This window comes from Mastigoproctus giganteus, chromosome 10, assembly GCF_048544385.1.
Source record: "Mastigoproctus giganteus isolate SK-2022 chromosome 10, ASM4854438v1, whole genome shotgun sequence".
Lineage (NCBI taxonomy): Eukaryota > Metazoa > Arthropoda > Arachnida > Uropygi > Thelyphonidae > Mastigoproctus > Mastigoproctus giganteus.
In genome coordinates, this window is record NC_143584.1 from 192,795,877 (window position 1) to 192,808,438 (window position 12,562).

General features: G+C 35.2%; 1 protein-coding gene across 1 annotated transcript in view; it reads left to right on the forward strand.

The window, feature by feature from the left end:
* The first annotated feature begins 844 nt into the window (after nucleotides 1–844).
* Nucleotides 845–12,562, forward strand: part of LOC150079677 (proton channel OtopLc-like) — an 82,719-nt gene continuing 71,001 nt past the window's right edge. The window contains exon 1 of the mRNA XM_090383646.1: nucleotides 845–1,253. The gene's annotated coding sequence lies outside the window, so the exon portion shown is untranslated. The remainder of the gene's footprint in view (nucleotides 1,254–12,562) is intronic.

The following is a 12,562-nucleotide window of genomic DNA, read 5'->3' on the forward strand; positions in this document are numbered from 1 at the left end:
AAAACCTATATTTATTCCAGTTTTAACATCAAAGTAAAAAATTTTTCACCGAATTATCACAAAAGAGGCCCAGATGATAAACAATCTAAACCTAAAAATAAGCAAAGACAGACCGCAGTACCTTTTAATTGAAAAACCCTGTAATATCGAGTACACAATTAAAACTTTAAATAGAGTTTTTTCGGATACTGTGATATTGCTAAGGCTACTGTGTTATAAAATGATAGAGCGAACCATAGTTGTTCTATATTAAGCTATTTTTGTTAAAATTATTAGTTAATTGGACGAGTGATTCATGCAAAATTTTCGAAACCCTCGTGGATTAACTTCCACAACTCTAAATACTATAAATAGAAAACCTAATATCCCTTTCTTCGTCCACTTTGGACTTTGGATTTACATTGTCAGTGGTGTCTGTATCTCATGAGCAATTCAGAGAAAAGCACGCAACACAATTGCATTTAAGCACATTATGAGCTAGTTTAGAACCCCTTTACCACGAAGAAGATTAAAGAAAACTACAATGATTCAAGTGACGTCAAAGAAACATCAATCTTCAGTGTAATGCTCAGCCTACGCCAATGCTAACCACTACCACTACCAGATGGGACGTAAAAACATCTTCCATCCGCTTCCCCCATTCCCTTCATTCCGTCAGTAGTGAATAAACAAGTGTTGTAGCGAGCGGGACTAAGGATATTACTGTCGCTCGATTACATGTCGTCCTGCTGAGGATCAAATTATCTCATCAGCAAAAATTAATGACGTAACAGCGTTTATGTTTGTATTTGTCTTCCTTTCACAGCGATTGCGCCCTCTGGAAAGAAGGAAGGGGAGGGGGGGAAGGTTCGTTTTCCCGGCATGCTTAGTATCCCGAGGAGGGAGATGCTTCTATCAATTGTCAACTGACCACAGCCCAGTTGTGGATGAAAAGGCTGAATGATACACACCACGTTGCCCGCCCACTCCGTATCAGTCAAGTTCTCCCTGAAGCAAAAACGCTGATAGCTGTTACTGCGCCAGGATAGGCCACACAAGTCTGCATGAGTGTGTATTCTGTGTGCGAAGAAGCTGGCGGCCCTTTTCATCCGTGCAGTGTGAGTGCGTGCGCGCGCTTAGTGTCCCAACAAAAGAACTGAGAGAAGACGAGACATGGGATAAGACGGGTGTTAATGTGGGTGTGGATGCCGATAAGTTTCACTATGAAGGGTACATTCTGGATTTATCTGAAGAGAATGTAACTATGCCTACAGGTAAGAGTAGACGATAGATCCATAGCATTATATAACTTTGTTTGCAATTTCATTTATAGAAAAAAAATGGGTTTATAGGAAGGGATCAAAGAAAGCTAAACATTTGGTTGTTAAATTACTAATTTTGTTCGTTATAAAATATAACGCTGTTCTAATATTTGTGTTTCTATATCGATTTAAATCAATTTAATTTAGAAAAGGACAGTTTGTACATTTTCACGTTATCGCCCACACACAGGAGGGAAAAAAACTCGCTTTCAGGTTAAATTATTTTATGAAGGTGTTCATGAATTTTTTTTTTTTTTTTTGTATTTTAATTGATGCATTATTTTAGTAGCAACAAATCATTATAGCTTCAATCCGCAATATTATAATCAAAAGTAATAAGCAGAAAGGGTTTTAGTTATATTGAATTAAGTCCTCTTTCTATTTAATAGACTGATGAATTAAATTCAAACCTGAGCAATAACATTACCTCACGGATTTTAATATCACTAGTAATATAAAATTAATTTTATGCTACAATCAATTCGATTTTTTAAAATCGAATTTTTAGATTGTAAAGCCATGAACACAGAATTCGATTATCATTATTTATTTGGAGAAAAATTACAACTTTCTTAACAGAATCATACTTTTTAATCAGTACTAGCTCTAACTAACACTACAAACTTCGTAAATTTTTTCTTGCTTTTTTATTTGAAATTCGGCTTTCCGTGTAGTAAATTCTTGGGAATTCGTTATGTTTATTTAATTAAGGAACTTTCGTTAACAAGTTTTTATAGTTTGCAGATTTCGGATAAATAGAAATGTGTTTGTCACACCTGTTAAACTACAGGTCACGGGTTTTTTTTTTTTTTTTCCTGGTTATGAGGGATGTTCCAGAATAGCTGAGAGTGAATTTATGCTGTTCAGTCAATATGATTGTGTTTCCTTTCACTCTGTCTGCCACCTGCTATAATGTACTTATCGTGCATTACATTGTTGATTCCACTTTTTAAATATTTACTTGGGCCGATGGGCGGACGTTGTTGTTTAATAATTATTTCTGCTTGAAGGAATAATCCTACATATCTATTCCTACCGCCATCTAGCGTTTACATACGCAACAGAAATTTATAATAATTGGAACCAAAAAAGGTTTCAAATATTATAAATTCTTAATACATTAACCAGTTCAGGTCATACCAATATGGCGCATATTGAGAGATTTGCTTTGTCTTTTGATTGATTTCCTTTAATAGATTTTTTAGTTTATTTATTTTCATTTCTGGACAACAGTTGTCCAAAAATTAGTTACTAATGAATTCGATCGATACTTCGAATGAACATTTCGGGTTGTAGTTATAATAAAATAAAAAATAATAATAAGGAAATAAAATAAAGAAATAGAATAATAAAATAAAAAAAAACAATAATAAAACAAAAAAATAATAATAATGAAATAAAATAAAAATAAAGCAGAAATAAGACCAGCTGAAGTGAAAGCTACTTTATAAAAGTTGTCATCATATAATAATTCTTTTGTATTTCTCTCTCTCTCTCTCTCTCTCTCTCTCTCTCTCTCTCTCTAAAGAAAAAAAAAAGAGAAAAAAAAAGTTTTTCATTTTGCGTACCAAATTTTAAAAAGTGAAACGTACTTATTCTTAATTAGTTGGAAATTATGTACTTTGTAGTACGTACGCTCACAAAGTGTACAAATTTCCTGCAATTTTTAAAGCTGAGGTTTTTATTCTCAATGGATGCTGGCGTCTCATCTAGTTTGCATGCGACGTTAGTTGTTACTTTAGAATTAGCATTGAGATAGTTAAGATCATTAGGCGTCAATATATAATTGTCGGAAAAAACGGCGAATAGGGGAAACCCTGGAGCCCGCCAAAAAAAATAATAAAATACTTTGAATACTTTTGTCGGAAAAAACTGCGTGTATTCGATGGGATGTTTTTCAGGATGAAAAACCAAACTTTTCGACAGAAGAAATCATACAAGAATCATCAGAGATCGACTAACTCAGCAGCTCTGTAAAACAGCCGAAAAAAATTCCTCCTGTCACGTCGGGATTCGAACCTAAACCTTTTCTATACACAGTGGGCATCGATCTTAACCACTTTGCTATTTAGGTGGGTACAAAGTTAGTAAATTCGTTTCAACAATTGTAATGAAGTACTCCTTTAATTCATATACACTTCAAACTAATATTTTTATAAATATGCAGAAAAATAGCAAATCAATAAATTACTTTAAAAACTTTATAGCTAGAGGAAACGCTTTAAGCCTCCCAGGTTAGTCCTCCGTATGGACTAAGCTGCCACGCTTAGTCGACAGGATACATCACCGACTTCCAACTCGTTTGTAGCGGTCCGGGTTCGATTCCCATCGAAGACTGGAGGAATTTTTTAAAGACTTCTTCAATCGAAGCTGTAGTTAATCAATCTCAGGCAGAGGGTCTAGGGTTTTTCACAGTAAGTTGTTCCAGGTTTTTTCTGCCCGCATAACATGCAAATAAGCCTGTGAACACATGCCTCTACAAACATAATATACATACTGTTATGAGCGTATACTTTGGGGGGGGGGGATCCTTTAATACCAATATTTATTTCATTTTTATTTTTTATTCGCCTTACTCGGGTTCTCTCAGCAGCTTGTCATGCTTAGGCTTTAGTATTGTTTAATGTCTCGTCGGGAAAGGATGATTCCTCTCATCTCTGAAGTCATGCAATACGTAACCAGCAGGGAATAAGGGGAAAATCTGCTGGTTTTATTTCAGTTGTGAAAATTTCAAACTAATGTACAAGCTAGTGCTTTTCATCGCGTTAGTACACGTAGAAACTTCTGAAGCAGAGTTTGCATATTATGCATCATTAAAGAACATCTCATATGAACCTCTTCACAACGAGTTGACCTACTCTGATACCTCCAATAAGTAACACTTCCCAGTAGAAAACGCTATTGCTATTTATTCGAAGTACAACAGTAGGAACACTCACGAAAAGTTCACAATACGAAGTGTTTCCTAATTTTCCTAACATGCAAACTCTGCTTCAGAAATTTCAGCTGTGTGTACTAACTTGATGCAAAGCACTGACTTGTACATCATAACTTTTAACTTTTTTTTAAACTTAATATAATAAGTTAATTACATTTTCAACCAGATTTTTTCGTTTGACTCTAGAGTTAAGGACAAATTTCATCAAGTTACTCTCGTAATTTATGCACCTGCATCCCTTTAGTGACAGTAACCACTTGCTAAGCGTGGCTGTTAAGTTACTCTGATAGTAACACTAGCTGAGTAGGCCTGTTTTGGTTTTTCAGTGTTTCCTACGCAGTGCAGTGAAAAACATTATTACTTTGCAGTACATATATAAAACTGTATAAACTCTCCATCTGTTCATACTATTTAAAAGAGTCGAGTAAGGAAGTCGTTTTGAATTCGATGAACGATAATTTCTTCAAGATAAAGGTGTTTTTTTTTTTTTTTTTTTAATTCCAAAGAGAAGCACATTAAATTTATGTCCTCGTTTCTGTTTCAGGCAAAAGTAATGCTAGCTAGAAAAAAAATATATTTTTTAACCTCCAGATACCATATTCATTTTTCTATTAAGCAAGTGTTATGTTTCAAATGGAAATGCCGTCAAGGTCGCCGGAAAGGAGTCATTTTCGAATTGGAATAACTTGGAACGGTCTCTAATCAAAATTACTGGTTTCAACGTCACTCGAAGTACTTATTGGATTATTGACGCTATCAATACCCTCTACTTTCGACGGAGTGTAACGCCTTTCTGAGTGGTAACATTTGTCCAATGTCAAAAAGCAAATTTAAGCAAAAATCAGTATTTGCTTCCGCTAACTTTCGAAGTAAGCTCTGCTTTGTACTTTGCTTAAAAATAACTGTTAATTATTCATTTACAAAACGATGATACAGACGGTTTCCTTTCCTCAAAGAACAGTTCGGTCAGCATAAAAATTTAAGTATTATCTACTAAATTATCTACTTTTAGGATTACAATATTTCAAATAAGCAAACCGGGAAATGAAGTGATTCTTAGTCTTTTTTGGTCCATTATGTACAATCAAGCATTAAAAGAGCTAAATTTCTGCACAGTTTGAATATAATGTCGTTTAAGAGAACCGTCAGCGTCTCTGCGCGCAAATAAAATTTCCTGAAATTTTATTTGTACAGATATATTTTTTCTTCGAGACAATTGTATCATTTTTTCCAAGCCATTTGAGATTTTTTTTCGTAAAATTCAGTACAGTTCGGTGATGAGTTTGAAATAATGCAGGTCACCAATCATAATTTCTTTTATTCGATCTCTGTCCAGTAACCATACCTTATTCATGAGGTATGGTTACTGGACAGATTCCTGTTTGTCTGGTTCTGATGTTCCAGACAAACCGAAGATAAATTCAATAAATCGATTGCCGGCTATCCTTATTTTTAAACCATGTCCTTCCGATCTGATTTATTTTTTTGAAAATTTTTATTTACGTTAGAGATTATCAGAGATTATTATTATTTAACATGATAATCAATAAGATATAACATAATATGAATGTGATACGAGTTCAATATGATAGACAATGAGGTGCTGAGTACCTCGTATCTGTAATTCGACTTTATTTTCTTTTAGTAAACGTCAGTTTGGCCGATTTGCAGGGTTCAATCCCGAGGCCTACGCCCTTAAAGTATTCTTAAAATTGAGCAATTTGGTTGGTGGCTTAGTGAATCGTTTCAAATAGGAAAGAGAAGTCATTTGAGTAACCAAAGAAATTTATATCGTTAGAATAATTTAGGAAATTTTGCGATATTGAAAGCAATGGTTCTAATGCCACTACGAAAAGAAAAGCTGATCAGACGCGCCTTGTGGGATACCTCTTGAAATGGTCAACTAAGGTTGTAGGTTGCTATGCTTAATTATTAGTTTCCTGTTTAGAAGCAGTACTTTTAATAGGTGTAGCAGCTCGCTTATGAGGTGCTTATCCATGACATGAAGAAGTGCAGAAATATCTAGGGTATCAAAAGTGGCCTTAATATTTAAAAAGATAGCTAGCTGGACTTTACTCTCATATGTTTTTTGAATCTGGCATTGCGTTTCCATAGCAATAAGGTTGATTATAGTCGATTGGCCACAGAGTACATTATGTAAGCAGTTTGGCTTATGGGGAAAGAGTAATTAGCTAAGACGGCAAGATAGCCTTCTCAAAGACTTTTAGCAGAGTACAATCTACTAATATGGGTCTATATGCCATTGGGCTCTTGCAACGTGCTGTTTTGGATACGAGAGTAACAAGATACAGTATTATGTCTGTTCTAGTGCGTGTTCCCAGGCCGGATTGTATATTGTGCGGCTGAATATCCCGGAATAACTCACGGGAAAAAACCTTACTCTTCAGTTGAGATCGGCTATCTACAGCCCTGACTGAAGAGGTCTTTACAGCAGCGAACAAGTGGCAAAACCACTATACTGTCACGAAGGATTTATGTAGACCTTTGGGCAGACTATGAACAGAATAGGACTCTAACAAACTCTTTCACCATATCTGGCAGTACCATCAGTTTTAATATTTCGATTCAACTAAGTAGCCGTGGGCAGTAACTTTTGCAATTTATAAATAAATACCAAATTTTATAGAAGAAATTTATCTAAAACAATTTAGTTTACAGTCCAGTGTTTCAGAATCACTCATATTTTTTGAGAATACAGGTATTACAGCGATGAGTTTATCACTGCTATGGAACAAAATTTATTTTAATACGAGTTTATTAATAAGCATCAATGAGTCTAACTATTCTATTCAAATGAGCTACTTAAGAGTGTTTTATAATAGTTCTGGTATTCTCAATAACAGGAAGCAAAATTTCTCTATCTGTTTCTAGATTGCAAACAAAGCCTGACTGTTCAGTATTCTGAATTGTGCAGTAAATTTTATGCCCTTCTCCATTAGCGTCCATTGTTTCTCATTTTGAGCAGTAGTCTAAGAAAGGACTTTTGTCTCCTTTTAGTACTTTTACTGTGAATGTAAACACTATTATTAGGCTAATTACTTTCTCTTTGGTTTTTGGTTTGCATATGAATATTTCTTAAAGGATGGAGAAAAGAAACTTACAAAATTATGAAAACTGAGAATTTAAGGTAACAGAGAATATCAAAATTATATTCACAATAAATGCCTGTCATTACAGTACGACAAATTTTCAAAAAGGTTCCGTTTATATGCATTTCGGTATCCTAATTCCAAATAACACCTTACTTTTTGTGTAGCATTAATAGTTTACCAAAATGAAATAAAAGTAAGTAAATATGCGATAATATTACGGTGTATTCTCTATAAGCAATACTCTATACAGGGTGTTTCAGTTAAACGTTTCAGAACTTCTAAGAGGGGTAGGGTACATCCTGACAACTCGAAATCATATAGCAATGTGGGGTCGGAAATGCTTTCCTGAAGCGGTGTTGTACACAGAAGCACCATAAAGAAAAGAGACCGTAAGTGAGAAATCGTTTTAATAATACATGAAAAGAAGCAAAAGGTACATGGATTAAAGTAAGTGTTCGAAGTTTCTTCCACGGGCTACAATGCACGCCTCACATCTCCGACGCATGGACATCCGAACATTCTGGAATACTCCAGGCAGCGTGTCCAGACACAGCAACCGGAGGATTATGCACCTCGTATTGCTTTCGCACAGTGGTACCTTGGAAAATGTGCTACAAATCCCCTTTTTCCTGCTGAAGTGTTGTTTTCCGATGAGGCATCCTTCACAAGGGAAGGAATTTTCAACACGCATAACGACCATATCTGGGCGGTCGAGAACCCGCATGCAATACGACGTCGTGCAGCACAGATTCGATTTTCGGTCAATGTATGGGCCGGTATTATGGGAGATCACCTCATCGGACCTTACCTGTTACCGTGTCGTCTAACCGGACCTATCTACTTGATCTTTCTGCAGCAAGTATTGCCACAACTTTTGAGAGATGAACAGATTTCTGCATCGACGCAACAGACAATGTGGTTCCAACACGATGGAGCCCCTGCCCATTATAGCGGAGATGTTCGTAACTACCTGGATGTCACATTTGGTCAACAGTGGAACGGACGTGGTGGTCCCGTGCGTTGGCTTGCTCGGTCACCCGACCTATCATGTCTTGATTTTTATTTCTGGGGTCATATGAAATGGCTAGTTTATGACACCCCTGTTGACAATGCTGAGGAGCTGGTTGCAAGAATCGCAGTAGCTGCCGAAGAAATTCGAAATTCGCCTGGAGTATTCCAGAATGTTCGGATGTCCATGCGTCGGAGATGTGAGGCGTGCATTGTAGCCCGTGGAAGAAACTTCGAACACTTACTTTAATCCATGTACCTTTTGCTTCTTTTCATGTATTATTAAAACGATTTCTCACTTACGGTCTCTTTTCTTTTTATGGTGCTTCTGTGTACAACACCGCTTCAGGAAAGCATTTCCGACCCCACATTGCTATATGATTTCGAGTTGTCAGGATGTACCCCACCCCTCTTAGAAGTTCTGAAACGTTTAACTGAAACACCCTGTATAAGGATCAGCTTCTTATAAGGAAAGATATTTTGCCTATTCCCAGCCAAAAAATATATTTCAGTGTTAAATAACTCTATAAGGAATTGTTCTATTCGCTATTAGGAACACAGGCGGTAGTACATAGGTACAGTATATATCCCATGTGTTAAGTTACTCTCCCTATAAAAAAACTTTTTTTATGGTAATTACCTCTGTGGGAAACAAACTGGATACCTTAACTTTACAAAGATACATACTGTATGACAAATAAGCATTAGTTTATGGGAATTTTTTGTGTATTCAAAAATCGAAAATATCTCTTAAAAGAAATGTTCTTATGGTTTATCTGTTAAATTGTATGTGATAAGGCAGCATGAAGAAGATGCTAATTTGTCTCTACAACGTTTGCCAAATAAATTACAAATTCCAAAAAACGTAATACTGTACAAAGAGTATTGGCGTCAAAGGAAAAGATTTTGGAGAAAGAAAATCTTCCAAATGCAAATGAATTGGAAAAAAATCCGCAAGCCTGACTTTGAAAATGTTTATCAAGCAGTTTTAAAGTGGATTAAAGAAATTCGCAGTCAAAATATTCCACCTGATGGTCCCTTAATTCAACTAAAAGCTCAAATTTTTGCAAAATCGTTGAAAGTGATTTTAAGACCAGTGATTACTGGGTTACAGAATTTAAACGCAGGCATAGCACAAGTCAGGGAGAAGGTGGCTCTGTTCAGTAAGCTGATACAAAAGAATGATATGATTCAATATTGCCAGATTTGCTTAAATATTACAGTCCTTAAAAATATTTTTAATGCTGACGACGAATCAGCTTTATTTCGGGAAGAACTCTGATAAGAAAATCGTGTTCAAGCTTCAAAATGACAATTTTCACGGCGTTAAAAGCAGTAAGCTACGAATAACATTTTTAGTCGCGCAAACATGGATGGCAGTGAAAAGATGCCATTATTAGTCATTAATAATGGCATATTTTCATTTTTTCAAAAGACAAGGACAACTTTTTAGATGGTCAACTAAGGTTGTAGGTGCTATGCTTAATTATTAGATGGTCAACTAAGGTTATGCTATGCTTAAGTATTAGTGTCCTGTTTACAAGCAGTACTTTTAATAGATGTAGCAGCCCACTTATGAAGTGCTTATCCATGACATGAAGCGGTGCAGAAATATCTAGGGTATCAAAAGCGGTCTTAACATCTCTCTGTGCAATATAAAGCATATAAAAAGGCATGGATGACTGAGGAAATTTCTGAGGATTTTATTTAAAAACTTGACAAAAATTTGTTTCCAAATCGAAAAACAGATTTGTTATTGATAACTACTGTGCTCACCTCAACTTACTTTCACTAAAAACTATTAATTTAATTGTTTACCGCCGAACGCAACTTCTCTAAATTTGTAAAAACCCAGCCTAGAGATCAAGGGATAATAAATAACCTTAAAACTTTGTATCGACGAAAATTACTGCAAAAAAGCATTGATTCTAAAATCGATTTTAATCTAACTTACAATCTATTAGAATCTATTCATGTTACAAGTAAAACCATTAAAAAGTGCATTACACATGCAGGTTTTGACGTTGCCAATATAAATCCAGACCCACTAGAAGAAGAATTAAGTGAATTTCAAAATTTATTTGATAAATTGGCATCAGTTTACAGTAGTGCTTCTGTTACAAATTATGCTACTTTTGACAATGATGTAACTACTGAGCAAGCTACTAGTGAAAGTAGTGCAGCAGGTCAAAAATAGTAACATAGAGTTAGACAGCGATAATTCTGATAACAGTGATGAAGTTATTATCGATAATGCGATCGCCCATATTAAGGCAACCGAAGCACGTCAGGCTTTACAGACTATCTTTATACTTAATGAATCAGGAAAATGCTTCTGAAATGCTTAAAAATCTTTACAATATTGATAACTTTGCTGACAATTGTCAGCAAACTCAACTGCGTCAATCTACAATTTTGGACGTTTTTAAGAAATAGCACACTGTATTTTATTACAATAAAATTGTAATTGTAAAATACAAAGCTGCACTGTACGTTTATACATATAGAGGGTTTAATGTGAAACAACGTTAACTACAAAATCATTTTGTAATTAAACAAAAAAAAAGTCAATTTGGCATTTTCTTGGTTTACCGGAAATATACTTACAGCGTAAGCTAACTTGTAAAATATTAGAAAACGAAATGCACAAGGCATAATTTCTTATCGGTTTAGGTAATTAACTATATAATATCGGTGTAGATACACCATAGTTTACCTATAAATTTGAACTACGTATGTAGTGTAAAGGCATCGTTTTAATTGTATCTCATATTGTGGGTGCCTTCACAACAAGATAGCTGGCATTGCACTACTTCAAATAAACAACGCTTCTCTAGTAGAGAAGACTACTGTTATTTATTTTCTTTTCTTTTCTTTTTTTTTTTTTTTTTTTTTTTTTGTGATACCTAGTCGTTTTTGCGCCATAAAAAAAATCAAAAAACCAAAAACAAAACCAGTTCCTAATAGGAAGAGTCCACTGTATATCAGATTTATTAACAATATTTAACTTTCATATAGAATAGAGTATTAATCTGTGTTAAAAGTAACAAGCTAAAAATGTCACAAATTATAAAGTATAAACTCTCCTCAAATTCATCAAAAATTTTTCTCAAAAAAGTTTAATATATTTTTGTTATTTCTGGTCACAGTGATCATCCTGAACCAAGAACCAGATACAGTCGCCCATCATGGTTTCATCTCACTTTCCTTGGTTCCTCTTCCCCAATAGACAAATTTCCTCATAAAGACCTTGAAACCAAAAGCAGCACAGGGATCCTGCAAAAGTGTGAAAAACGCAAAGTAACATGTCTTTTTCCACATGTCTTGCAGCTGGGATCCAGTAGATTCCAATCTTTTAAACGAGATGTCAGAGTCAGGATAGTGCCGGACCAAGGTATTTTTGCGCCCCGGGTAGAAAGATTTTTCGGAGCCCCCTTTACTAGGGATATATATTTTTCATGATTTGTAAAATTTGACGCCACGTGCCTTAATCCGGCACTGTGTGAGAAGCACTGCATTGCACTTAGTTATGCCCAAATCCCTCACTAAGTCATTCAATTCTTTCTGATTAGGGAAATGTGGCGCTTTACTTGAACAGGTTTTCGAGATGTTGTTCCAATTATCCTGTTCACCAAATTAATGTTCACTAAGTCTCAACATGCTTCTCTGATAGGTGATGTGGAACTGGCAGGTTCATTGTGTGGCAGCGGAACAATAGAGGATAGTTTGTTAGTATGTAACACAGCTTTTCAATCTGCAGATTTTTTTAAAAGTTGACATATCCGCCATACAAAAACAGCAGTCGTAATGATAGTTTGTGGGCTGTCTCCATATTCAAGTTATAGCAAAAGGCATACACTTACGACTGTGACGAGACTAATCCTTTAAAGTTGACCTGCAACTGTCGCAGCAGAAAGGGGTGATCACAACTTATTGGTAATGAAAACGTATGATTTCATTACCCATAAGCATTCCAAAATAGGCTCCATATGCATTTCAAAACTTAGTACCACTAACGATGTTATGCTTCCCCTGTCTTGAACCTATAAAATTTCCACAAACATAGCAAAATGAGTATGGATATAGTTTACACCTTCATTTAGTAGCCATAGCAAAACTACAAAAAAAAAAAACCTCTGGCTTGAAATGTCCCGGTTTTTGATTCTTCGCTTTGTTCTTGAAGATAGGAAAACATGCTTATG